General features: G+C 42.3%; 1 long non-coding RNA gene across 1 annotated transcript in view; it reads left to right on the forward strand.

Annotated features, from left to right (window-relative positions):
• Nucleotides 1-21,427, forward strand: part of LOC141572838 (uncharacterized) — a 32,158-nt gene extending 10,731 nt beyond the window's left edge. The window contains exons 2-3 of the long non-coding RNA XR_012498331.1: nucleotides 16,606-16,720; nucleotides 21,084-21,427. This is a non-coding gene — a long non-coding RNA (uncharacterized LOC141572838). The remainder of the gene's footprint in view (nucleotides 1-16,605; nucleotides 16,721-21,083) is intronic.
• The last annotated feature ends 2,682 nt before the right edge of the window (nucleotides 21,428-24,109 follow it).

A 24,109-nucleotide genomic window follows, 5' to 3' on the forward strand; every position in this document is an offset into this window, starting at 1 on the left:
TTGCAGTAGCTAGCACTTGGTGTTAATTGAAATGCTGGTTGTTAAAATAAAATATAATTTGGGCCTGGAGTAGTAAAGGAGAGGCATTCGAGAGAGAACGGCTCCCACGGAGAGGCCGCCGGCCTTGCAGGCTCTGGAGGGAAAGGCTTCCTCCTTCTCCCCCTTCAGAAATGATGGCAGCCGTGTACAGTGTTCTCTGAAAGAACCACGGGGATTAAAAAAGGGTCTGTCCCCAACATAGGCTGCCGAGCATTTTTCTCTTTTCTGTGTTTTATCCCAACCTTGGACTCTGGAACACCTTTCTTGTTTTTTTTCTTTAATGTACAGATTGGCAGACCCCTAACCAGAAAATATTTCAAATTTTATGGCTCTATTTTTTCTGCATCTGATCTGTTCCTGCCCAGGAGAGACCATTCATCACCCAGCCAGCTTCACATGGCTGCCCTCGCTCTCACACAGAGAGAGGAGCTCAGGATGCCGGGAAAGGGTGGTGAAAGGGAAGAGGTCTCTGTCAGTGATATTTGTTTCATTAAATGTTTACATTTGTGATTAAAATTTATTCTGATTGCTAGTGGCATAGGTAATATGAATAGAGTGCCGTACTTCTCTCAAAGGAAACCAGTCATATCCGCTGTTTGGTGTCTCCTCAGAGACGCCATGTGCATGTGCGGTACCTGTGCGGACGTGGCGTATACATCACCGTACATGGATCACAGTGTCCTGTGACTCAATGTCCCTAACTTCGTGTGTCACATGTGTGATCACACACCAGAATCATAACATACCCGGTGTGTAGTCACAGTGGTAGCCTAATGCATGTCCCGCCCGCCTGTGTGCACCCGGCTTTCCCACTTAGGGTATCGTAGGCAGATTTTTCCCTGCTAAAATATGTAATGGAATCATGAATTTTAATGTCTGTGTTACACCCGTGTTAGGATATACCATCAGTTATGCAGCTCACCCTCAGGCAGTGCTTTGGTTTAACCGGTGGCACTCGTTTGCCTATCTTTGCCAATATAGACACCACTGCCGCAAATATGCTCCTGTGTATCCCAGGTAAATTCCTAGAATTGCTGAAATAAAGGACCTAGGAATGTATAATTTTGACAAAATTGTGAAATTGCTATTCTTACATTTTTGCTAACTCCCACTCGTTACAAGGTGTGTTTGAATCTGTTGTCTGACACCCTGCCTCACTAGGTGGGTTGTACATTCTGATTTTCAACAATCTCTTAGATGAAAACCACCGTTCATTGGACCAGTGGTTTCCTTTCGTTTCTCTCATTATTAAGTGGGTTGAGAGCCATCTGTGTTTCCTTTCTGGGGAACTGCCGTTACATGTTTCTGGCTCGTTTTTTTCTGTTGGGATATTGTTTTATTGATTTGTAAAATTCTTATGTATAAGGAAATTAGTCCTTTGTGAGTAATAAAAGTTCTGTCTTATATTTTCCTGTTTCTCATTTGTCTCTTGATTTTTATGGGATTTTTTTTTTTACATGCAGAAAATTCCCATTTTTGTGCAGTTAAATGTATCATTTCTTTTATAGTTTCTGAGTTTTGCGATGCACTCAGGCTCACTTTTTCTGAGATTATAATTTATTTATTTTATGTTTCTTTGAGTACTTTTAGGGTATCTTTATGTTTAAAACTTTGATCTATTTGGAATTTATTTTCTGTAAGGTGTGAGTTAGGAATAAGTCTTCATTTTTTCTATGTATCTCCCAATTGCCTGAAAATCCTTTGTTAAATAATCTGTCTTCCCCATACTCACTCGGATGCTGTTTTGTTGTACTGTGATCCTGTATGTCTTAGATCCAATTCTGGATCTTGTCATCTCTGCTCTGTTGACCTATTTTTCTACTCATGCATAGATATCCCATATTCTTAATTGTTTTAGTTTTATAAAATATTTTGGTAGTGTCTGGGCAGCTAGTCTCCTCTGTATCCTTATCATTGACATTGTTCTGGTTGTTGCATAGTGATTTTGCATATTTAAAAACTGCCTAGCTTGATTTTCAAATGATATTTTTATGGGCAAATTTTTATGGGCGAATATGACGATTATCGATGAATTTACATCATCAATACCCTCGTGTTATTAAGGGTTCTAAGCCAAGAGCATGACGTTGATTGTCCATGTTTCCATCTCCTGTGTCCCTCAGTCATATTGTAAAAGTTATTTTATTCAAATCTTACATATTTCTTAAGTTTATTTCTAGGTATTTTATCATTTTGGTTGTATTCTAGGTGACATTTTCTTTCATTAACTTCTTAATCAGTTGTTTGCCTCTATGAAGTCTATTGATTTCTAGATATTAATTTCATACTCAGCCATCTGAATAACTTCTTTTAAAATTGTAGTTCTTCTGTCGATCTTACTGGTCTCTCCCAGCAAATAATCATATTATCTACAAGTAATTTTAATTTTATTTCCTCTATCCATCCAGTTGTGTGTCCCATGTGCTTCTTTCCCAAAATTTGTTGGCTCGTACTTCTGGAATAAAGTTAAATAATAGAGATGAAAAGGACCTTCATTTATTACTTCATTTTTTAATTTTTTTGCTTTAATGAGAATTCATTTACATTTCATTTTGCTTCATTTTTTTCCTTCAAATCTTCCACTGTGTTTTTTTTTTTTTGTGTGTGTGTGTATAGTTCAGAAATATATTTTTTAAATTAGTAGATTTTATTTCGTAGAGTAGTTTTGGGTTTACAGAAAAATTTAGTGGAAATAGAAAGCCATTATAGTTTTTACTGTCCTTCAGAAGTGTCTGTTTTTTCCATGATGTTTCTAATTTTGCCCTCACTTCTCTAATTTTATTGTTTTCTTTTTGTTCTTTGTGAGCTCTGACAAGTTATAATTCCATCTCCTGTTGTCGTCCTGTAACTTCCCTAAAGACATGTACCCTTATTTTCCAGGGTCATTCGTTCATAAGTGAAAGTTAGAGCTCTACCCTGGACCACACTTTTCCCTGATAACGTGGTAACGTTTGGGGAGTGACGTCTTTTGTTTAGAGTTTCTCTCTGTTTATTTTCTTCTCTTTTAATCATATAGGATCTACTCTGGCTTATTGTAAACTATTAATAATGCTCTCTTTTGAATGAGATCATTTTTTTCCGTATCAGTGCTTTGCAAAGTATCTGTGTGGAGACAGGGCGAGGGCTGTGTTTCCTCCAGGAGGAATGCGCCCATGACACTCAGCTCTGTTTGTTAGTGAATTCACTTCACGTCATGTCTCATCAGCTCTCTGACTGACCATTAGGCCCCTGGTTATGCAGTGTTTCCTCCCCATCCACTGACAGCCGTCTTCCTGCAGCCCTGGCCTGGCTGTGCCTATGCTTGCTCAGTGCCGTCTTCTCTGCTTTCGAAGATTTTATGACAAACTGGATCTAGAAAGGCTCTCTCCCCCTCCCGGTGCCCCTGTCCTGGTTGTTACAAGTGAGACCCTGTCGATGGTGCACATCGAGTGTCTTGTTAATTAGAGAACTGTGATCTGAGGCAGTGTCTTGGGAGTCACCCAGTTCCCCAGTTGACCTCTGGTTTGAAAAGCCCTTCATCAAATTGTGTAGTTCTGGTTTGTAGAAGTCTTCTAGTTTCGTTGGGGATGGAATTTGCATTTCTTTCTCTCTTCTTATTATTTTGGATGATTTCTAAGGGGAAGAGAGGTGAAATTATCTTTTTAATGTGCTATTTAAAAATAAAAAAATCAGAGCTATTTTTGAAATGCATTTTAATATCTTCTAAATCCAATTTCACTCTTGTTCTTTAGTTTTGAGTCTTGGCAGGAAACAACTTTTCTGGACCAGCTATCTGGGCACCTTGGCAAGAGGGGGTGGGGCAACTTTGAGTAGGAGTGGTAGGGGTGGGGCAGAGAAACGTGATATAAGGACAACAAAACAGGGGTTATACTGTTTTCATTCTAGGATTAAGCTAGAACTTTGGTGTGTGTGTGTGTGTGTGTGTGTGTGTGAGAGAGAGAGAGAAAGAAAGAGAGAGAGAGAGAGAGAGAGAGAGAGAGAGACCTACTTGATTACAGTAGTGTGATAGTTTTGTCATGTTTTATAATATGCAACATTAGGTTTTTTTTTTTTTTTTTTTTCTGAGCTGTACAAACAAGAATAAAAGCTAATGGACCTAACCGTAGTTAAACAAAAATCAGGAATAATGACTATAAAAATCACTATTTAAATAATAATGTGAAACGCAATGGCCAGTGTCTTATAGGTTCTGTTCTTCAGGGTGAGCGCACGTATTTTCAAGAAATATTTTGATGAAGCTATCCGACTAATTCTGTTATTTTGTTCTTTCCTTCATTGCTCTCTCTAATTTAGTCAGTAAATTAGGATGTTCATCTCAAGAACCAAATGAAATTCAGTAAGAGCCTTTGTTGAGGTATAGCAAACCTTCTCACTCAGAGTGGAATCTGATTTTTGGTTCACTTCTAGACTGAAGTCCTTGGCACTTTTGATAATGTAGGGATATGTTGTCCTTAATTTCTGCTCTTTTGGTATAGCTGTCTAATCTTATTAAATATATAAAGTCAGCTTATTGGTGGCTAAGACTTTTTAAAAATGAAATACAACAAATGCATTGCTAAAAGTCCTTATCAGGAATTAGTTGGTCAATGTAAGCTAGAATTCTACACATATTAATTGTTAAAGATAAATGATCTTACTTCCAAAGAATTTCCCAATTCCCCAATTAGTTATTGACCGTTTGACTTTAAACACTGTGCTGAGTTAAGTAGAAAAGAAGGAAAAATTTATTATGATAGGAAATTATAGTTAGAATTTGTTGTTAATTTCATCTAGATGAGAAGTAAGTTACAAAATATATGGCATGTTCCCTTCCAAATTATTAATAAGTTGTTTTACAATAGCAGGAATCCATTATATACAAAGCCCAACAACAAAACAAACAAAGAAAAGACAGTGCACAGGTGGACGGGGCATGGGCTTTGACCCCAGTCATGTTTATGCTCCAGTTCCAAACCCTGCTTCACTTCTCACAGGGACTGTGTGTGGCCTGGGCCAAGTCACTTAGCATGAGTGCCTCCTCATCTTTGAATTAGTGATACTAGCATCCATCTCACAGCTTTCTCAGAAAAAGTATAAACTTCAGATCATCTCAGTCTGAAAAATGGTTTGGGCAAAGGAGAGAGCAAGCCCAACAACAGTTATGGCACGTCCAAATTCACATCATCGTGCGACATATTACGATAGGGTTTTACAGTAATCAATTTCCCGTTTGTCTTGACTATTTTATCTTAGTTCTCTTGCTTTAAAACTTTGGCAAAAAAAGAGGAGATATCTGAAAAGCTCAATGGTGAAAAACAACAATCCATGGAAGTGAAGTGAATGGGCTGCGGCAGAAATCCAGGCTCTCTCAGGTACCACCTGGGCAGGTAATAACCAGTCTGTGCCATGCTGTCTTCATCGGTCAGAAGGGGAAACAACAGGGGCCATTTTCGCATGTGGCTTCGCATACAGTGACAAACAGTCATCATTTACTCATCTGCTTGTCCTCCACAAAACTAGGGAAAATCATTAATTGTACTGTGAGTTTTAAGAGGGCTTTCTTCTTAAACTCCCAAAATAGAGTCCCAAGTAGTAATCATGTGGGGTGAACTTTGATGTCTGAGGTTTGCAGGACCAGAAAAGAACCTTTTAGGTTAGAGCAATTTGGAGTCTTGGTGTCAGGAAAACGATTCAAGGAGCAGACAGCAGTTTAACTAACAGTCTGACACTATCAGTAGATGAATCCTAAAAATGTATAGATGAGAGCTTAGCCAAGTTCAAACGTATAACTATTAAGAAAAGACTGTTACTGAGAAGGCAGGGGTTAGAGAGCATCAACTGTCATAAAGGTACTAGTCCAAGAAAACAAGAGACAGAGCAATTCAGGCAAAACGTAGAGCTCTGCCCACCCCGTTTATCTGAGCACCCTGCTGTGCTGGAACATGTTGCAGAGCACTTACAAGGGAATTCATGATAAATGTTTTGAATAAAGGTGCTGGAATTCTCCTATGTTACAGCAACAGGAGAAATGTAGGAAATATGCCACCGGTATCTTTTTCTTCTAGTAGTAAGTAACTACATACACCAAGTGTGATGCGGTACTATTTCACTGGAATTCAAAACTAAAGGTCATATAATGCTGGTCATTCCTGCTAGTAATGAGGTGTTCATGACCTTTCCGTTCCCGTTGACCAGCCCTCACTCCACCTGCGCCTGCACTCAGCATCCAAAGGACACGCCCTGTGGACCCGGCGAGCCGTTGGTCTTAGAAACAAAGCCTGTTTATTTCGACCTGTATTTCAGGACATGAGTCCTTGGTCAGATTTATAGATTGCAAACGCCTTCTTTCAGTGTGTGGCTAGTCTTTTCATTCTCTTAATGGTAATTTTGATGAACGAAGTTCTCAATTAAGAAAAAGTGTTCTCAATTTTAGTGATACTCAATTCATCATTCTTTTCTGTGTGACTAATGCTGTTTCATGTGCTGTTTAAGCAATCATTGCCTCCTTAAAGCCAAGGAGAAGGGATTGCCAACATGAATTGGCCTGAAGCATCAATTTACCTGGTATGTGACATGTAAATCAAAAGCGGTGTTGTTTAATCAATCTCGTTGGCACTACAACCTCCCAAACTTATCAGAAACATTATCGACGTGATAATGGCCACGAATCCTATGAGTTCACTGGTGGCAATACACACATACTTATTACACACGTAATATGTACAGCTTACTCAGATTTCTTGTAAAACATTCCATTTTTACAGTGATCCAAGTGTTAGAAAGTGTTTATATACAGTGGCTGAAAATGCACCTGTCTGAGACTTCTGCCCATCTGCCCAATGCTCTCTTGGGTGCCTCAGACGGTGTCTGGTTCTGCCTCTCTGCACTGGCTCCCCGACACTTAGAGGGACTCTCGCCTTCCTTCGAAGACTTTGTCTTTAAAGACATCGAGTATGAAAGGACAGAGCACTTGGTTTTGAGGTGACAGAGCAGAGCGCCTGCAGGTCCTGGGACCATGGGTCTGGACATAGAAGTGACTTCGGGACCCTTAAGCAGAAGGCTGGGACTCTTCTCTCTTGGAGACATTTGCAGAGTGCTTTTGTGAGGGTTTTCCACTGTTAAGTAAGTCAAAGAGGTACAGGGACGTTAGGAATGACTGGACTCGGATAGGAGGGATGTTATGGACAGTAATTAATGGCAGTCGGGTTAAGTCCTGGTCAAGACTCTTATATCAGGGGTTAATGACAAGCTAGTATAGTTAGTGTGGCTAAAACCAACTTTCGTTTTTAATGGCAATCAAAAATGTTGATGCCCAGAGTATCTAACAGTGACAATGTAAGGGCCATTAGCAAACTAGTAAGAGAGAAAACGCTGAGGTCTGTTGTTGTATTGAGAGATTTGTGCTTAAACATTGAAAAAGTGATATTCACATTCTAGAGACGGATTGGCAGTGATGAAAAGTGTTTTATGCTCACTTGAGGGTACTGTGTGCTTGGTGGAAGGTTGCCATGTTACATTTTGCTGATTATGTGAGTAGATGCACAGAGAAACTGGAGCTAACGTCTCGGAATTTTTTTATTATTTAGACAATGCTTTGTTGCCATTAGAGATCGGTTTGGATGGAAGTTCCCTTAAGTATCATCTGGATCTTTTGAAGACATAGTAGGAAAATAAGAGGCGATCCCAGAAAAAGAAAAAAAAAAATAATTGAAAGGAAGAGTTCAAGAAAATATGGAAGATATGGTATTTAGGACCCAGGAAGAGCAGAACTTAGGCTCAGGAGAAAACAAAAACAAAAACATTTTAAATCAGAAAAGAATGGAAAACAAGAAAAAAAATGGAATAAAGAAAGAGCTACAGCGATAGGTAAAGGTGGGTAAAAAAGGGGAGGAAGCATAATTAATATTTAGAAGTATCAATCTCCTAGTTTTGAGAAGAGTAAAGACAAATACTTTGTAAGTCATTTTAAAGATCATGCTAATCGTGTTACAAATAAAAGGAATTAGGTAAAACTTACATTACTGATGAAAAGAAAGTACATTAATACCACGGATTTGTGTAAAAAAATACACATATGTATTAAGTAATCATAATATGATTATATTTAGACCTAGACCCTGGGAATGAAAGCATTCTGTTATCTGCCTGCTAAGCTGTCAGGATTTCCTTTGATGTATAGTCCTTCCAAGACTGAATGTTGGTTGCTATAGTCCAGAGAGGCCCAAGTTTTCTCTCAGCAGGAAATATTAATGTTCCCCAAGTATGAAGAGGTTCCTGGAACTCTTCCTATTCCTCTTCTTTCCAGCCAGATCACTTACACTTGGAGATTCTCTGAGACACCGTCAGTGCAGACCAAGAATCAGTCCTTCCAAGACGGTTGCATCTTCCTGATCCAATATGGTGGCATTCCTGAAAACCCTACAGATCTCCCTCTGTCTAACCCACCCCACATCCAGAACTCATGCAACGTCATTTGGTTTCTGCTCTCTAAACATTACATCTTTCAAATTTGCATTACCTTTTCCAAGAATCACTTAAGATCATTTCCATGCGTTTGCAGTATAGTTAGAGGGCACCTTCCATAGTGAAAAGACTCTAAGTGTTCATTTGAGAGCCTAATTTACCACCAGAGACTTTCTGGACACCAGAGAGACTCTGCTTCATTTCCTGGAGGTCTGTGATGTATCATGGAGTTAGTTTACAAGGGAACCAATGTTTAATTCAGTGAAATTGGAAATCAGTAGAATGTTTGCCCATATTTTTCTCAAATGTGGAAGGGTGCTGCTTCACGTGTCCTCAGCTCTAAGTGCTGAGTGGCAGCTTTCCCTAACCCTAACTTGCTGTCCTGTGCCGTGGCTCTTCCTCATCCCTGTCCCAGAGGGGAGTCCTGTCCCTGCAGAGGAACAGAAGCTGTGTCACTCTCCTATGCTACCTACCGCATCGCATCATCCCAGGTAAGTATGCATTTGGGATTCTAAGTGCTGACTTAGTTGGTGCTGGTTGCCAAGAATCTCATCTAGCACACAACGGGCACTTATGGGTGCCAGGTGTACCCCAAGACCAGGACTAGGTGCTAGCCAGATGGCGGAGAGGATGCCAATCAAATCACTGCTTTCTTGAAAATCAGAGAAGCTGCTGAAACCTGAGCGATCAGAAGGAGCCAGTCTGTGCGTGTCTGAGAGAAGAATCTTCTGAGCAGAGGGGAAGTGAGTGCAAATGTCCTAGTGTGGGATCAGCTTGGGATGTTCCAGGTACAGGAAGAGGCCAGCGTGTGCGCAGGGCCAGCAACAAAGTGGAGGCATGAGAAGGTGAGACAGGTGTGCAGAAGGCGGTTCACGCAGAATGGGAGAAATCGGGGTTTCATGTCAGGGGCAGTTGAAAACCACTAAGGATATTGAGCCAGAACATTTTCTGATCTAATTTTGATTGTTAAATGATCACTCTGGATATTATGTGGGGAATGAGGAAAATACCTGAGCCACGATCCCAAGAGGCTCGGCCCATGCTGTGGGAAACACTTGGAGGCTTGTTCCAGGGTGGTGATGGCAGAGATCACAGGAGATGGTACATTTGGGATGTACTTCGGGGTTAGAGCTGATTGATTTGTTAATTGATTGTAAATAAAGAATGAGAACAGAGACAACTCATGGTTGATTCCTGGCGTTTGGGCTCAAGAAGCTGAGTGGATGATGGTGATATTTATGGGTTACAGCTGGAGCATAAGGTCCTAGAGAGAAGAATTCCAGATGGCTTTGCTGATTATGTGAAGTTCTGATTTGGGCAGCTCCTAAGCATCCCAGGACCATGGAGACCCTGCCCCTGCAGACTCTCCAGTCACCTGGACAGCACCTACTTCCCTGTGTCCCAGCCTCTTATCTTTTAGGTGCTAAAGTGATTTCTATTTCTTGCAACTGACCTCTGATAGTGGGAGTCTGGAGAAAATCAGGAAGAACATAGTTTCATTGAAGACGAGACAAAAATGTGTTAAGTGATACAAGTGCCGGCTACGTTGAGTGCTGCTGAGAGATCCAGTAAAATGAATAAAAACAAGTGACCTTTAGCTTTAACTGGGGGTAACTGGCGAGGATGGTGACAACAGTCCAGCAGAATGTCACAGGGAAGCCGAGTGCTAGAGGTGAGGAGCAAGGCGGCAGCGCGGAATACCCAGGACACTACAGATAAACCTTTGCAGTGGTTTTCGTGTGACAGGGAGCAGAGGTGTCACAGTAGTTACAGGGGATGGGGGCCGAGGAAGCAGCCTTTGGAATGGAGGGCCTTTGTGTTAGCAGTGAACTTGCCTTTGGCTGCAAGTTGTGGAAATTCCAATTCAAATTGGATTAAACAGTAAAAAAAAAAAAAAAAAAATGAATGGTTCATGTCACTGAAAAAGTCCAGAATTGGGAGCTCCAGCTGTATTTTTCTGCAGCTTTCAGTTCTGCAGTTCTGTACATTTTTCTTCCTACTCAGTTTCTGCTTTTATTATAATAGCAAAGTGATAATAGTAATTCTGGCCTTCGTATCTTTGCAGCATCTAGACCAGCATGAGAGGAAAACACATTCACTCAGATGGGATCAATGTAAATCAATCATGATGTCCAGGGATTTCATGAAGTAAACGGCTAAGGGCCGGGTGACTTCCTGCCGCTCCCTAAGCCCATGGCTGTGTACAGGGAATGACATCATCTGGATTGCTTGTACCTTGACATTGCAGGAGAGGGTTGATGTCATCCAACATTTGGCCGACAGACTGGGGGCGTAGAAGTAATGGTCAAGTTCACCCCCAGTACATGGTCTGCATGCGGTGGGAAGGATGCCAGTGGAGGAAATCAATACAGAGCAGAGGGCTGAGGTCAGCAGGAGGGAAGCCCCAGAACACTGAGCAGGGGCTGGGGTGGGGTGGGAGGAGGGTCACCCTCTCCCAGAGGAGGAGAGGCTGCCCCTTGGCGGAGAGAGGAGTTCCCATCTGATGGCTTCCATTTTCCCCAAGGAGGCTGAGACTGGGTCATCAGATGAAGGCGAAGCCGGTGGCAGAGAACAGCAGTGTTGACGCAAGAGGGGAGGGAGTGGTCGTCATTTGCAGAGTGTGCACGGGCCCTGTGGGGGGCACGCAGGAGGATGAGGGACTGACTGAGAGCCAGGCTCATGTTCCTGCTTCTGTCCCGAACGATCGCCATTCTGCTTTACACTCAGGTTCACAAGCTCAGAGCGGTGACTGTCTCCTTTGTTTTCTGTTGTCCTCACTCCCCATGTCTAGAAATGGTTTTCCTTCAGAATTTTACTTTTAAAAATATCCATCTATCCTTCCCATCCCGTTCATTGCTCTGGTGGAAGCTGTCACCTTCCGTGGGATGGTTACTGTCGCAGCCTCAGCAGAAACGTCTGTATCTTCAGTCTCTTACCTTCCTGACCCAATCACTCTGCTGTCAGAATAAGCCCCATAAAGACAGCTTTCGCCAGTCAGGTCATCTCCATGCTCACCCCATCTGCCCAATCCTTGAAGGACTTTAGGCTGTATCTTCCGGTGTTTTTCCGTCTGCTTTCCAATATCAAAACTTCTGGTCCTGTCGACCCCGTCATTTCTTTTGCCCAAGAACTTAATCTCATGTTTCTTCCCACTGTTCTGCCTTCGCTCACAGTCCCCTTGCAGGAATGAGCAGCCTGGCCACTTCATTACATCAAATCACACGCGGCCTTTAGGACTCTGCTTCCAGTAGAACGTTCGGTTATGATGGGATGGTCCATATCTGTATAGCCACACGTAGCTACTGAGCACAGGAAATGCGGGGAGTGAGGGCCTTGGGTTTACATTTTATTTCTACTGAAGTTTCATTTTACTTATATTTAGATTTAAATGTAAATAGCCACATGTGGCTAGTGGTTATGGCATGGGTGGCACCGCTGTAATATCTATCCTATGTCCCATGGTGTCCCTGAAGCCACCGGGCCCTGTAAACCTTTATAGACACCCCCTTCTGGGAAGTGCTGCAGCTTCGGTCATCTGTACGGCACCGCTGTACATCCATTCACATTTTCCTGCTTTCATGTCCTTACACTTACCTCGTTTCTCCCTTTGTTTTATTTTCCTCTTTTACTTACTCACACACTGTGGACTTTCAATGCACACTTGACTAAAGTTTTGAATAACTTATGTGTAAGCGGATGCCTCCCCCTCCTAAAACAAGATAGAAAAAGCAAAGATAAAAATAGACGAACAATCCGCCAGGCCACCCCTCTGGTGGGAAGGGAATCCAAAATGGCTTCTTCTTCTTGACCTTTTTGAGTTCCCGTCTCTCCCTTGGATGGCTTCCTCTCTCACTCCTGTTTCAAATAAACCGTCATTATTGTTGTATGTTTTGCAAAGACTGTTTTCTGATGTATGGTGTAATGGCAATTTCTTACTATTCAGACAGTAGTAGTTTTTTATTTTTTTAAAATAAATTTTACTGGGGAATATTGGGGAACACAGTGTGTTTCTCCAGGGCCCATCAGCTCCAAGTCGTTGTTCTTCAATCTAGTTGTGGAGGGCGCAGCTCACTGGCCCCTGTGGGAATTGAACTGGCAACCCTGTTGTGCAGAGCTCGCACTCTAAACAACTGAGCCATCTAGCACCCCCCTTACACTCCCACCACACACAAAGTGGAATTTTAACTGATGCTCTGTGGCATGTTAAAATTATATTGCTAGTTTTACTAGGGAGTTACTGAGATGTGTAAGGCATTTTCCTGCTTTGTACTTCTGAACTCGTGGGACCATCTGATTTCCAGTTTGCTAGTCTGACTTGTCCTCTAGCAGTTAAAACCGGAAGTCTTTTAATTTGAGAACATAGGACTTTTCAACTAGGAAATAAAGGAGGTGAGCTAAATGGATCCACCAGTAACTCTGTACTGCGACTCTTCTGAAGGGTGGTTCAAATCCACCCACCGAATATATGGACTTTTCTGTAGAGTTGGCCCACGGGCTTTCAATTGAAAGAAGAGCACAGAGCTTTCTCCTTTCCCTCCACTGGAAAGCTGGCCGTCACATGTGCCAATGATGGCACTCACCTGGGGGCCCACAGAGCGTGCCAGACGCCATTCCATCCCATCCGCAGAGCTGGAGCTCCCTCCACTTGCCTGCCTCCCCCCTTCACGTCCCGTGCATGAAGCACTGTAGCCTTCTGTAATGTCCATTTGCACGTTAATGGTAACACTAGCAAAAAGGCGCAAAACTTGATGCCCAACTGTTCAAAGGGGAGGAGGGCTAGGGAGAATGGCAAGCTCAGGACAGACAGCTGACCTTGGTTTTGCTTTCTAGACAAAAAGCCTAGGAGCAAAATCAGTTTGTCAAGCCCCCTTTCTTAAAAGTGCAAAGTAGTCCAGGCCCTTTTCCCACTGTCAGGTCAGGCAGCTTGATTGTCTTCCAGCGCTTTGTACAAACTCAGCTATAAACGCTTTTAGACCTGGGTGGAAGGCGTACGAGTCCATCTAATACTGTGGCCAGCTCAAATCAATCTCGCCCCTGAGAACAAGAGTCTTATCTTTCCCGTTTGCCTCTTCGTGGGTACTAACTCATTTCTGCACACACACACACCCACACCCCTTCTAGCTAGTAAATAATGTAATACACTACCTACCAGTAGCTCTGCGTAATGACAGTGAAGGTGGCTTGACTCGGCTAAGTTGTGTTATTTATCATGCCTGAGGCCCCTCTTTCATGACTTAAATTCTTTCACATGTGTGGTATCATATAAATACCTACAGGTGCAATGAAACAACGAGAGAACATAAAAAGTAATGGTTTACTTACTTAAATGCAAAAACTTTTTTTGGCTTTTGGGGGAAAAAGGAGTACTTCAAGAATGGCAGAATAAAAAGGATGTTTAGTTAAATCCTGAATGGAAAAAAAAAACATGGAGGAGAAAACAGCATAACAAAGAACGCCAGAAAGACAGTAGTTAAGAGAAATCTGACATTTAAACCTAGACTCCTACTGGTGCCCATGGTAACTCGTCTGACAACTTGGTAAAAAAAAAAAAAAAAAAAAAAAAGACAAAAAATCTTTTCTTTGCTTTCAAGGATAATCCTTGCTTTTTATTTTTTCTCCCTGGGAACCATGCCGATTTCTTTTTTCTTTTCCTTTTTCTTTTTTTCTTTTCTTTTTGGGGACCATGCAGGAATTTCTTTTATAATAGACCTAATAAATAAAGGGTGGGTTAATGTCCTTTAGACATTTGATCTTCCCAGAACACATTTTCACGCTTACATGTGATCTGGGTGCCGCGTAAGTCGGGTTTGTTGTTTTGTATTTAGTATCAATGCTATTTTTACAGTTCTCAAGATGAATACAGTATTAAGTATAAGTCATACACAATGAGGAACCCAGCTTGTGACAATGATTCTCGCTAAACTTGAATTCAGTTTCTACTAATATGGCATTCGGGTCTCTGGTTATATCATCACCCAAAATTAGATGCAAATAGTAAGTTACATTAAAGCTATGACTTTCACCTTCACTTTCAAGCATAATTTCCAAACTGAGTCTTTTTTTACGAGTTCTGTCATAGCATCAGGATGTGACTAATCCCAGAGCTGCTCCCTGTGAGCGGGGACACAGAGGGTGGGGACATGTGAGCCCAGGGCGCCGGCGGCCATTTTATACCGAATTTGCTCAAGATTGTTTTCACTGTTTTCTTAACGTGGGTAATAAGAGGAATGATTCCATTTTGACTGTCTTGTTTGCAAACATGAAGTCAGAATTTCAGCAATGCCAGTTTATACTTAAATAATTTTGTTGTCGTTTTTGCTTTTAAGATAAAAATGCTCATACTCACCAAAATTAGCATGATGTCAGGATAAAGACTTACCTTTTTATGGGCTGGAGAAGATTTTCCAGAAAGGTTTAATGTCTGTAAAGGGGCTTACTATTTATAATCTCTCAGAATCGTGAGATTATTCCCTGCAAAGATTCATAACCTTATAACAGTAAAGAAGTTTATTGAGCATTTCCTCCATGCCAGGGTCATTTGCATAAATTATCTCTTATCCTCTTGACACATCTATAAGGTAATATTTTATGCCCATCTTACAGGTGAAGAAAGATAATAAGGAACTTGTCCAGTGTCTCATAATTCACAAGCAGCCGAGCTGCTATTCAAACCTAAGCCTATTTAAATCTAAATCATGCTGCTGGTTTTCAGTACCTCAAACAGCATCTCAGAGTCTGCACCATAAATCCCATCTCTCTTTGACAGACAAATTAAAGCAGGCTTTAAATACATTTAAAAGGAGGTTGCTTTTTATTTTCTTTTTTTCCTTCTTTTTTTTTTTTTTGTATAGGCTTATGGTTTTTCATTTCTGTCGAAAGGTGAAATGAAGGAATAGAAAGAATTGGGGGTGGGGCTAGACCCTGAGCTTGTGCCTGGAAAGGGCCGCCCAAGGCATGCAGAGTGGAGAAGGCAGTTTTCTGCGTGGAAATGTCAGTGACCCATGGGCCTCTTTGTCTCATATCAGCTACCTCTGACTTTCTCTGGCAGAGAGTTGAAAATTAGTCCCGCCCATGAACATGAGAGAAAAACAGCGTCACGACAATTTGAGCACTGCAGTAAGAACTGGTCTGAATGATTATATTACCAATAGGTACGTTGTGAGGTGAGTGTTTTGTTTTGAAATGGCTGTGGAGCTGTGCTGCCCAGATCATGGCTGGGGACACTGCTGCCACTCTGTCCAGGCCAAGGCCACACATCTCTGCAAGCGCCCAATCAGTAAGGGACCACGTGATGGTGCTGGTGTAGGGCTGTCCCTGCAGGACAGGGGACTCACATAGGAGCACTAGCCTGGTGGAAACAGTCTCAGAGCTGCCCGGACACCCTCTCCAGCCTCCGTCCCTCCCTGTGGAGTGAGACCCACAGCTGTGGTCTGCAGCCTCCTGCCCACTCTGCCTCCCCTGCCAAGCTCTGCATGGCCACGTCTGTGTCCGAGGACTCACCGTGCTTCCAAGTCTTTCACCTGGGACGCCAAACACTGCCCTCACAGACTGTTCTCATCTGAAAACTCTCCTCTTTCTAGGCGCCATCAGTGTTAGCCTAATACCAAAGGAGCCGGAGATATTGAATATGAATTCTGGTCTTCATCAGGACGTCTGCCTTTAAGTAACTGTCTACTTGTATAGAATCAAAATTTGTGTAAAAGGATGATGATGTCTTCACGGGGTACACCGCAGTGTCCCTGAAACTCTCTGCAGGTTATTTATGTAGTAGTCGCAGACGGCCGTGAAGGCCCCAATAAAAGTTCTGGAACCACACTCACCAGGAAACGGACTTTAGCTGTACAGTTACTGAACTATCTACTGAGATTCCCCTCATTTGAACTTCAGACCCATATCCCCCTTTGCCCACGCACCCTTGAGTGCCTTTCCTCTTGGGAACCGTATTTCCGGCGAATCCACTTAATACTCAGCACGAGCCTGTTAGTCCCCAGTGTACATTTTTCACCAAATCCCTTTTAAATGGTACCCTTAAATCTAATGATCCCTTCCTACACTCCTCAGTTACAGATTGTCACTACCTTTACAGCTTGCTGATTTCTCAACCGGTGTCCCTTTCTCCTGAAGGACCAGACAGGAGGACATAAACATGCCTGTCATGAGGCCTTGAGTGGCTGAGTTGTGCGTCGGTTACACCAACACCTGCTGGGCTCTGCACAGCGGCGTCTCTAGCTACAGGCTGGTAAGTGTAACTGCACCACTTACTGGTTTTGTGACTTTGGGCCAGTTAGGGAATTCTTGGAGTCTCAGTTTCCATCTGCAAATGTCTATCCTTAAAGCACCTTCTCATACAGGTGTTGTCATGGTTACATGACGTTCTGCTTACGGTGCTTAAGAAGTCCATATGCAGAGAAAGCCCTTAATACATGTTCGTTATTATATCCTATGTTATAGCTCACAGTTCTTAAATATTTTTTTAAAAATTGGTTTTCTCTGATCCAGATATCCTTGTTCTAAAATACCCTCATATGACAACACCTCTGCTATGAATCAGGAAATGAAATAAGCTAACCTGAAAAACGTGGCTTTAGTGTGTTATTTATTCAGCATCTGGATTTGCACTGAAGTTTTGCTTATTCACTCTTGTTTATGGGTATATAAACCTGTAATGTGCATGTCTTTAATTTAATGCAGATTTCAACTATTTTAGTACAAGAAGATGCATGAGTGCATCGTGATATGGCGAATTGTCGGTCTGGAGCTTTTCTACCTAAAAGCCAGGCTGAAGATGAGATAGGACCTGTAATTCTCTAGCTTTCAAATCCCGACATATGCAATTTCATTTAGTAATTATTCTAATAGTGGAATTTAAAATACTTGGTACTTCTCTTATTTAAAATGAATGTAATGAGACAAAGAAGACCAGCCTCTCACGTGGATTGTGTTTGGCTTTTGAAATGTGTATTTTGCACATTGCATTAACATTTGGAGAGCTAAATGGAGGCTATAGTTGATAACATTGTCTTGTATAATTAAAATTGGCTAAGAGAATAGAAGTTGAGCATTCTCACCAAAAAAGGTAAGCATGTGAGGCGGTAGCTGTGGCAGTGAGCTCGAGGCGGGGTCCTTTCACAGTGTGTACAGATTCAGTCATCATGTCCTGCACTTTAAATACTGCGGAACTTTATCTGTCAGTTCTACCTTGGAACACTGAAGATGAATTGGAGAGTTCAGCTCCAAAGTTGGTTCCAAGCAGATGCATTTTCAGATATCTGAAAGAAACAGAACATATCTGACCGCGCAAAACTCCCTGTGCACGATCTGAGCATAAACACTGGGCTGCGTGGTTCTTCCACTGAAGTGTTCATTGCACTGTGTGTGGGGCTACAGGTGTCCTTTCGTGCCACCCGCCACCCAATGTGTTGTCTCTCCAATCAGGACTGTTGGATAGCAAGCTGTGCACGAGGCCACCAGAACCGCGTGAGGACAGTTCGGACCCCCCAGCACGTTAGACCTGCGCTTGTCCTGCCCCTCCCGCTCTGAAGAACCCCACCTCCCCACACACCCCTTCCTTCAATAGACCTCTCTCTCTCAGTTTCCCCTCCCTGTGTTCCTTTCCATCTCCATTCTTACCTCATCTTTGGCGTGAGAAATGAATCTGCAAGCAGTATCGGAGTATTTCTGTGTGGGACTTAGTCCAAAAGAGTGTCTCAGTACTTTTACTTTCGTCCACATTGGAGTTCCCTCAGGGTTTCAGTGAGGAAGCTAAGAGGGTGGTGAGTGAACAGAAAATAGGCAGGTTATCACTAACAATTTTTATTTGTTTTTATTTGTTTGTTATTAAAGTATTCAAACTCCAAACACACGGAGAATAGAGGCTAGTATACTGAATTCTTGTGTTTTCATCACCCAGCCTCAACATTCATCAACATGAATAATTTCACTTATCTCCCTCTACTTTATCTGTTTTTGATCCGGAAATAGTTTGAAGCAAAACCCTGACATCGTTTCACTTCACCCTTCAATGCACCCATGAAGCCCCTGGCAGCTAAGGCCTCTGCTTCCACACTGTCCTTGCAGTAGGTGAGGTGGAGACGTTACCCGGGTCCTCCATGCGCTCGGTAACCTCGGGAGATTGCTTGGCTATCAGATGTTGACATTCAGGGTTTGGGACTGCTTATCACGCCAAGTGTCCTGGTTAATAGAACTCGCACAGGACTGGAAATTCCTTCGTGCTAAATCCCCTCCAGGATAGAAGCGGGGCGCTTGTTCTGTAGTTATGAATATCGTAGGTGGGGCCCCAGCAAATGCAGTGATGCGATGTGAAACGTGCCACGCAGCGGGCGCTAAGCTTCCTTACACCCGGCGGTCACCGGGAAGCAGGTGGTTTTACAAATCTTCCCGAGGGTTGAAACTTGACAGGGGACACATTGAAACAACAGGCCAGACGCTGTGCCCCAGACACGTGATTCCCCTGGGGCTGTGCAGGCGGCTGACGTTTTACTTCTAAAGCAGGAGAGGCGCGGAGCCTGGACGGGAGGCGATCCCTGCCAGCCTTCCCGAGGCACAGTTAACACCGCCAGCTCCTAACAGTGGCAAACGTAGTGATGGCACAGCAGGAAAACACACGCGAGGTGCTGCTTGCTCGGCTTCCTTTCTGAGACAGCGGCGGTGGATGGGCAGGTCAGGCTTTGACTTGGAGCACTGCGTTCACTCTGCAGAGAGAGGGTGAGTGCCTGCAGCTCTGGCTGAGGCTCGTTCCTTCTGACCGAGCTGACGATGCTGGCTTTCTGAGTCTGTCACGTTCTGGTCGTTTCTTCGAGGGCAAAGGCTTTGTCTCTTTTCAGTTCATTCATCTGCCGGCTGCTGCTGCATACGTGTCTTTACTGGCTGCTTCTTAGTTAAACTCAGTGCTAGATTTGTGTTCCTTCCCTGTCTCTTCAAAGGATAGTTGGGTGCTTATTCTGTGGCTCTACTTCTCCTATTACCCGTTTTTTTTCCCTTCCTTCCTTCCTTCCTTCCTTCCTTCCTTCCTTCCTTCCTTCCTTCCTTCCTTCCTTCCTTTCTTTCTCTTTCTTTCTTTTTAAAATTAGTTTCAGGTGTACAAAGCTGCGTAATAGACATTTATACTCCTCACAAAGTGATACCCCCCCCCCAGTCCACTACCCCTCTGCCATCATATGTAACTGTTCCAATACCATTGACTCTTGTCATGCAGGGTGTCATGGGGGGACTCAGCTCCCGCTCCCCGCACAAGAACGCAGGACATGGTGAGGCCAAAAAGGAACACCCACGGAGCCATAGATAGGGGAGTCATATCACTATGTCCTCACTGGAGGCTGGGTTGGAGACAGGAAGCAGGAGCCACACTATCTGCAACCTGCTGTCCACTCCTCTCTGCCAATCAACCTCACTTCCTAACTGCAATTTGCTCTTGCTAGTTCAGCCGCCATCTTCTTGCTAGCCCCCATTTTCTGCTAGCGTAGCCACAGCAGTTATATTAGTGGCCAATGGCTCACTGGTTACAGCTGACGGCCAACTAGCCACAGCTGATGGCCATCCAATCACAGTTGATGGCCATTTACTACCTGAGCCAGCACCTTTCCACGTGAGGCCGAGAGCCGGGAAACTGCACTCCTGGCTCTGTCCCCACACTCTATTCCCTGTGCTGTACTTTCAATCATTTGCTTCCTTGGTCGTGAGCACTGATAGGACTGAATCATCTCTTGACTCTTTTTTCGTTCCAAATTCTACTCAAGAGCCTTTCCCATAAACCTGTTAAGATTAGAATAGTCAAATCTGATGGAGGAGACAGCCAACTTTTCCTCCCTTTCTCTAAGGCACCCTCTCAGGTCCTTGACTCTTTGCTAAACATATTTCAAATTGGCCTTTGCTTTATATGCTCAGTAATGGGAAGCTGTTTAAAATAGTCTATTTTCTTACTGAAAAAGTTACTTAGTTAGAAAGTCATTGTTTTTGTTGTGTAAGACTCTGCCTCCCTGTTTAGCTTATGACCATCATGCTTTCCATGGGAAAACCCTTCAGATATTGAAGACATTTATTTAAAGCATCCTTTTCTGAACTCAAGGTCAAACCCAGGCTAGAATGCCTATTAAATTTAGTTATTGCAAAGGATCTGTGTACACCAGGCACTCTCTTTGTCTCATAGCTTAAGTGCAACATAATTTTTAAACATTTAAAAAGCAAGTAAGCGTCCTCAAAACTTAAAAAAAAGAGGAATGAGAGAGAGAGAGAGCGAGACAGAGAGAGATTTAAATTGTGTTGCCCTGTATGAATCTCTGTGTAATGCTACCTAAGCACCTTTATAATTAAAGATAGAGTCCAATATCAATATCCATTCACAAAAAAGACTTTAAAGTCTTTGGAAAGTTGGAACCTGAAAGTGGATTTAAAATGCCAAGAAGTAAAGAAAACATCTAGACTATTAGCTTCATGTAAAAGTTTATTACTTATTTTCTAAGGATAAAAGTTTGTTAAGATTTAATGAGGACTTGTCTACTTTGCGCAGAATTCTAAAACGGCACAAGGTAAAGTCAGCTCTTCTTTTGTACGACTCACACATCGTCTGTCCCTTTTCCTTCTAGTTTGTGTGACTTCGGAAGTTTTGAATGTTTGAGTATCTTACAGCCTTCATCTTCTCTCAGGATGCCTTCTGCGGTGCTGTTTAAGAACGTTTCGTGACTGAGCAGTGATGGAACACTGCCCAGCAAACACAACACAGGTTACGTTTAGCAAATCAGGACTGCACGACGTTTTGATTTCTAATTTAAGAGACAGCTGTATTTGTTTTCAAGGGCAAATCTAGACCCAATGAAAAAAGTCCCAAGAGTTCTAAATCTTTAACAAACAAAAATCCTCCAATATATGAACGCATTTTGAAAAAAGTTTTATTTTTATAATTTTAAAGGGTGTAGTTTAATAAAGGAAAGATTTGATGAAACCAAGACTTTGCTTTTTTTTTTTTTCTTCCTTTACTTTAAGTAAAGAGGCAACGTTAAAGCTCATCTTAATATCAAGATGTGGGTCAAAGGGCCAAGAACATTACAATACTTGAAAAATCATGTTAACCCCACCTATCGTTTTCTTTCTAACTTCGGATGCAGTCAGGAAGTGATTGAATGTGTTTTTATCATTAATAATATAACAAGTATAACTGGAATGTACTGAACGACAATCAATTAATTTTGTTTTCTTACAAAATCGGAAGGAGAGTGAAAACTAGAGCTCTCCCACTTGCCTGGTGAAGTAGCCATCCTTCCAGTGAATTTGCTGAGCTGGCACTTACCAGCTCATTACCTTTCCTGGAAACCAGCTGATTTGGGTTATAAAGACAAAAGGAAGAAAAATGGTGACATGGTATTTGTATAGTTCTTTTTTACTTGGTAAGCAAAATAGTTTCCATTGTAAATTCTTCATAATTACAGAGTCCCTGAGAGCAATTTCCAGGCTCTCGGTCTCACGTGGAAAGGTGCTGGCTCGGGTAGTAGATGGCCATCAGCTGTGACTGGTTGGCCGTCAGCTGTTGCCGGTTAGCCGTTAGCCACTGATATAACTGCCATGGCTGAGCTAGCAAGCAGGGATTGCAGTTAGCAATTGAGGCTGGTTGGCAGAGAAGCGGACGGCGGGTTGCGGATCATGCGGCTCCTGCTTCCTGTGTCTCCAACCAGCTGCCAGCGAGGATATAGCAGTATGACCCCCCATCTATGGCTCCGTGGGTGTTCCTTTTAGGCCTCACCATATCCCGTGTGCTTAGGCGGGAGCGGGACCAGAGACCCGCGTGACACCCTGCGTGATAGCACCGCTCGTCTTTATCTGCTTCTGCTCGTTGTATTGCTTATTTATATGCAACGTTTATATACATTTTCTGAAAAGCTCGGTAGATATTTGCTTTCAAGACCAGGTTTATAAAATTTATGAATTCAGCATTCTAACTTACGTTAAGGTATGTTAACACTTAGGAGGAAAGATAATTGATGTTGGGTCCAAGTGACTAATAATCTCTAATTTGTTAACTAGGTTTAATTATGTATATTTACTTTGTGCTGAATTATAAAATGGCATAAGGTAGCGTCAGTGACCATTTATCTCTTCCAACTTGACTGTGTTTGTCTTGAAAATGTTTCCATCCTCAGAGAGACTATGCCTTTTCATTACAGCATGCGGTGTGGCGTGGTTAACACCATTTCATGGAGTAGCTAATAAAATCCTTTGTCAATCAAGTGATGAAAGCGCTTTATACATATATTTTATTTATAAAGGAACTGGGGCCCTGGAAGCAGGAAAGAGCATGAAAATTCCTGCTTGGAGGAGCTCATTCTCGGAAAACATTAGTTGCTGGTTTCTAGTGATGTGGTGAAGCGGATATTCACATGATGAAGGTCCCCATGGGCTGCTTTATTTAACTTGCATCTTATCAACAAAGGTGGCTCTCTCACCAAAGGAAAGTTTGCACCAGCTGTTGAAAAGATAATGTGTTGTCAGATACACTTTCCAGTGTTTGAAACTATTGATGCCAGTGATGTGCGTCTGTCACAGGCATCGTTAGTGTGTCTCTGTGTATTTTTATAATGGTGGTTCAGTTGTCAGGTATGGCACACACATAGAAGGGGTAGCATCTTCAGAGGAGTTGAATCCACTTCCATCCCAGGAGCACAGGTGGGGCGTGCGTGTTTCTCCCACTCAGGTTGACATTTTCCAACGGGTAGATCACAAGTGATATCTGCTTACTTAGAATTTATGTTTTGACCTTATTTATGTTTCTCATTGCTCTTTTATGGTATTTTCTCATTTTTTTCCTTGAACATCTATTTCTTACTGACTTGAACGGCATACACACACAACACGTGCACACACACAACATATCCATCCACACAACACACATATTAAGGACGCAACCTCTTTTGCCTGTCACATATGTTGCAAATATTTTTTCCTGATTTCCAATTGCTTTTTAATTTGATGGTCTGCTATGTCCTATAAAAGTTTTAAATTGTACACATTATTAAAACTGTAAGATATTTAGAGATCTTGATAGCCACCCTGCATCTCCCCAATTTATCTTTATGTTCTCTTTAGTGCCTGGGACATTACAACCAGTCAAGTCACAGGAACTGTATACCATTACAGATTCCTCATGAAACATTCCAACTATGTTACTTACGACAATGAGATACACAAGAGGAACGAGAATCATTACACTAGTTTTTAAAGTCAACTCTTATTGATAAGTAGTATACATATTGTTATGTGCACAAATAGTGTGCAATTGATTAGCTTTCCTAAAATCAACCATCATCCACATTAAGGAAAAGCCTCTTTCACGTTTTCTGGACCCACTTGTGCCCCTTCCAATCTCTACCTCCAATGAGTCACGCCTGTGCCACTTCATAATACCAAAGACAGGTTGTCGTGATTTTGAGCTTTACCTAAATGGAATCAAATGGGGTCATGTTTTGTGTCAGATTCCTTTCATTTTGTACTGGATGCAAGAGTCATCCATGTTGTTTATCGAAGTGAGGTTCTTCTGTTTTTATTTGCACAGGGCATTGCTTTGGGTTACATAACACGTTTACTTAGAGATAATTGGTAAGTTCCGGTTTGGGCTGTGTGA

This window comes from Rhinolophus sinicus, linkage group LG07 (assembly GCF_036562045.2).
Source record: "Rhinolophus sinicus isolate RSC01 linkage group LG07, ASM3656204v1, whole genome shotgun sequence".
Classification (NCBI taxonomy): Eukaryota; Metazoa; Chordata; class Mammalia; order Chiroptera; family Rhinolophidae; genus Rhinolophus; species Rhinolophus sinicus.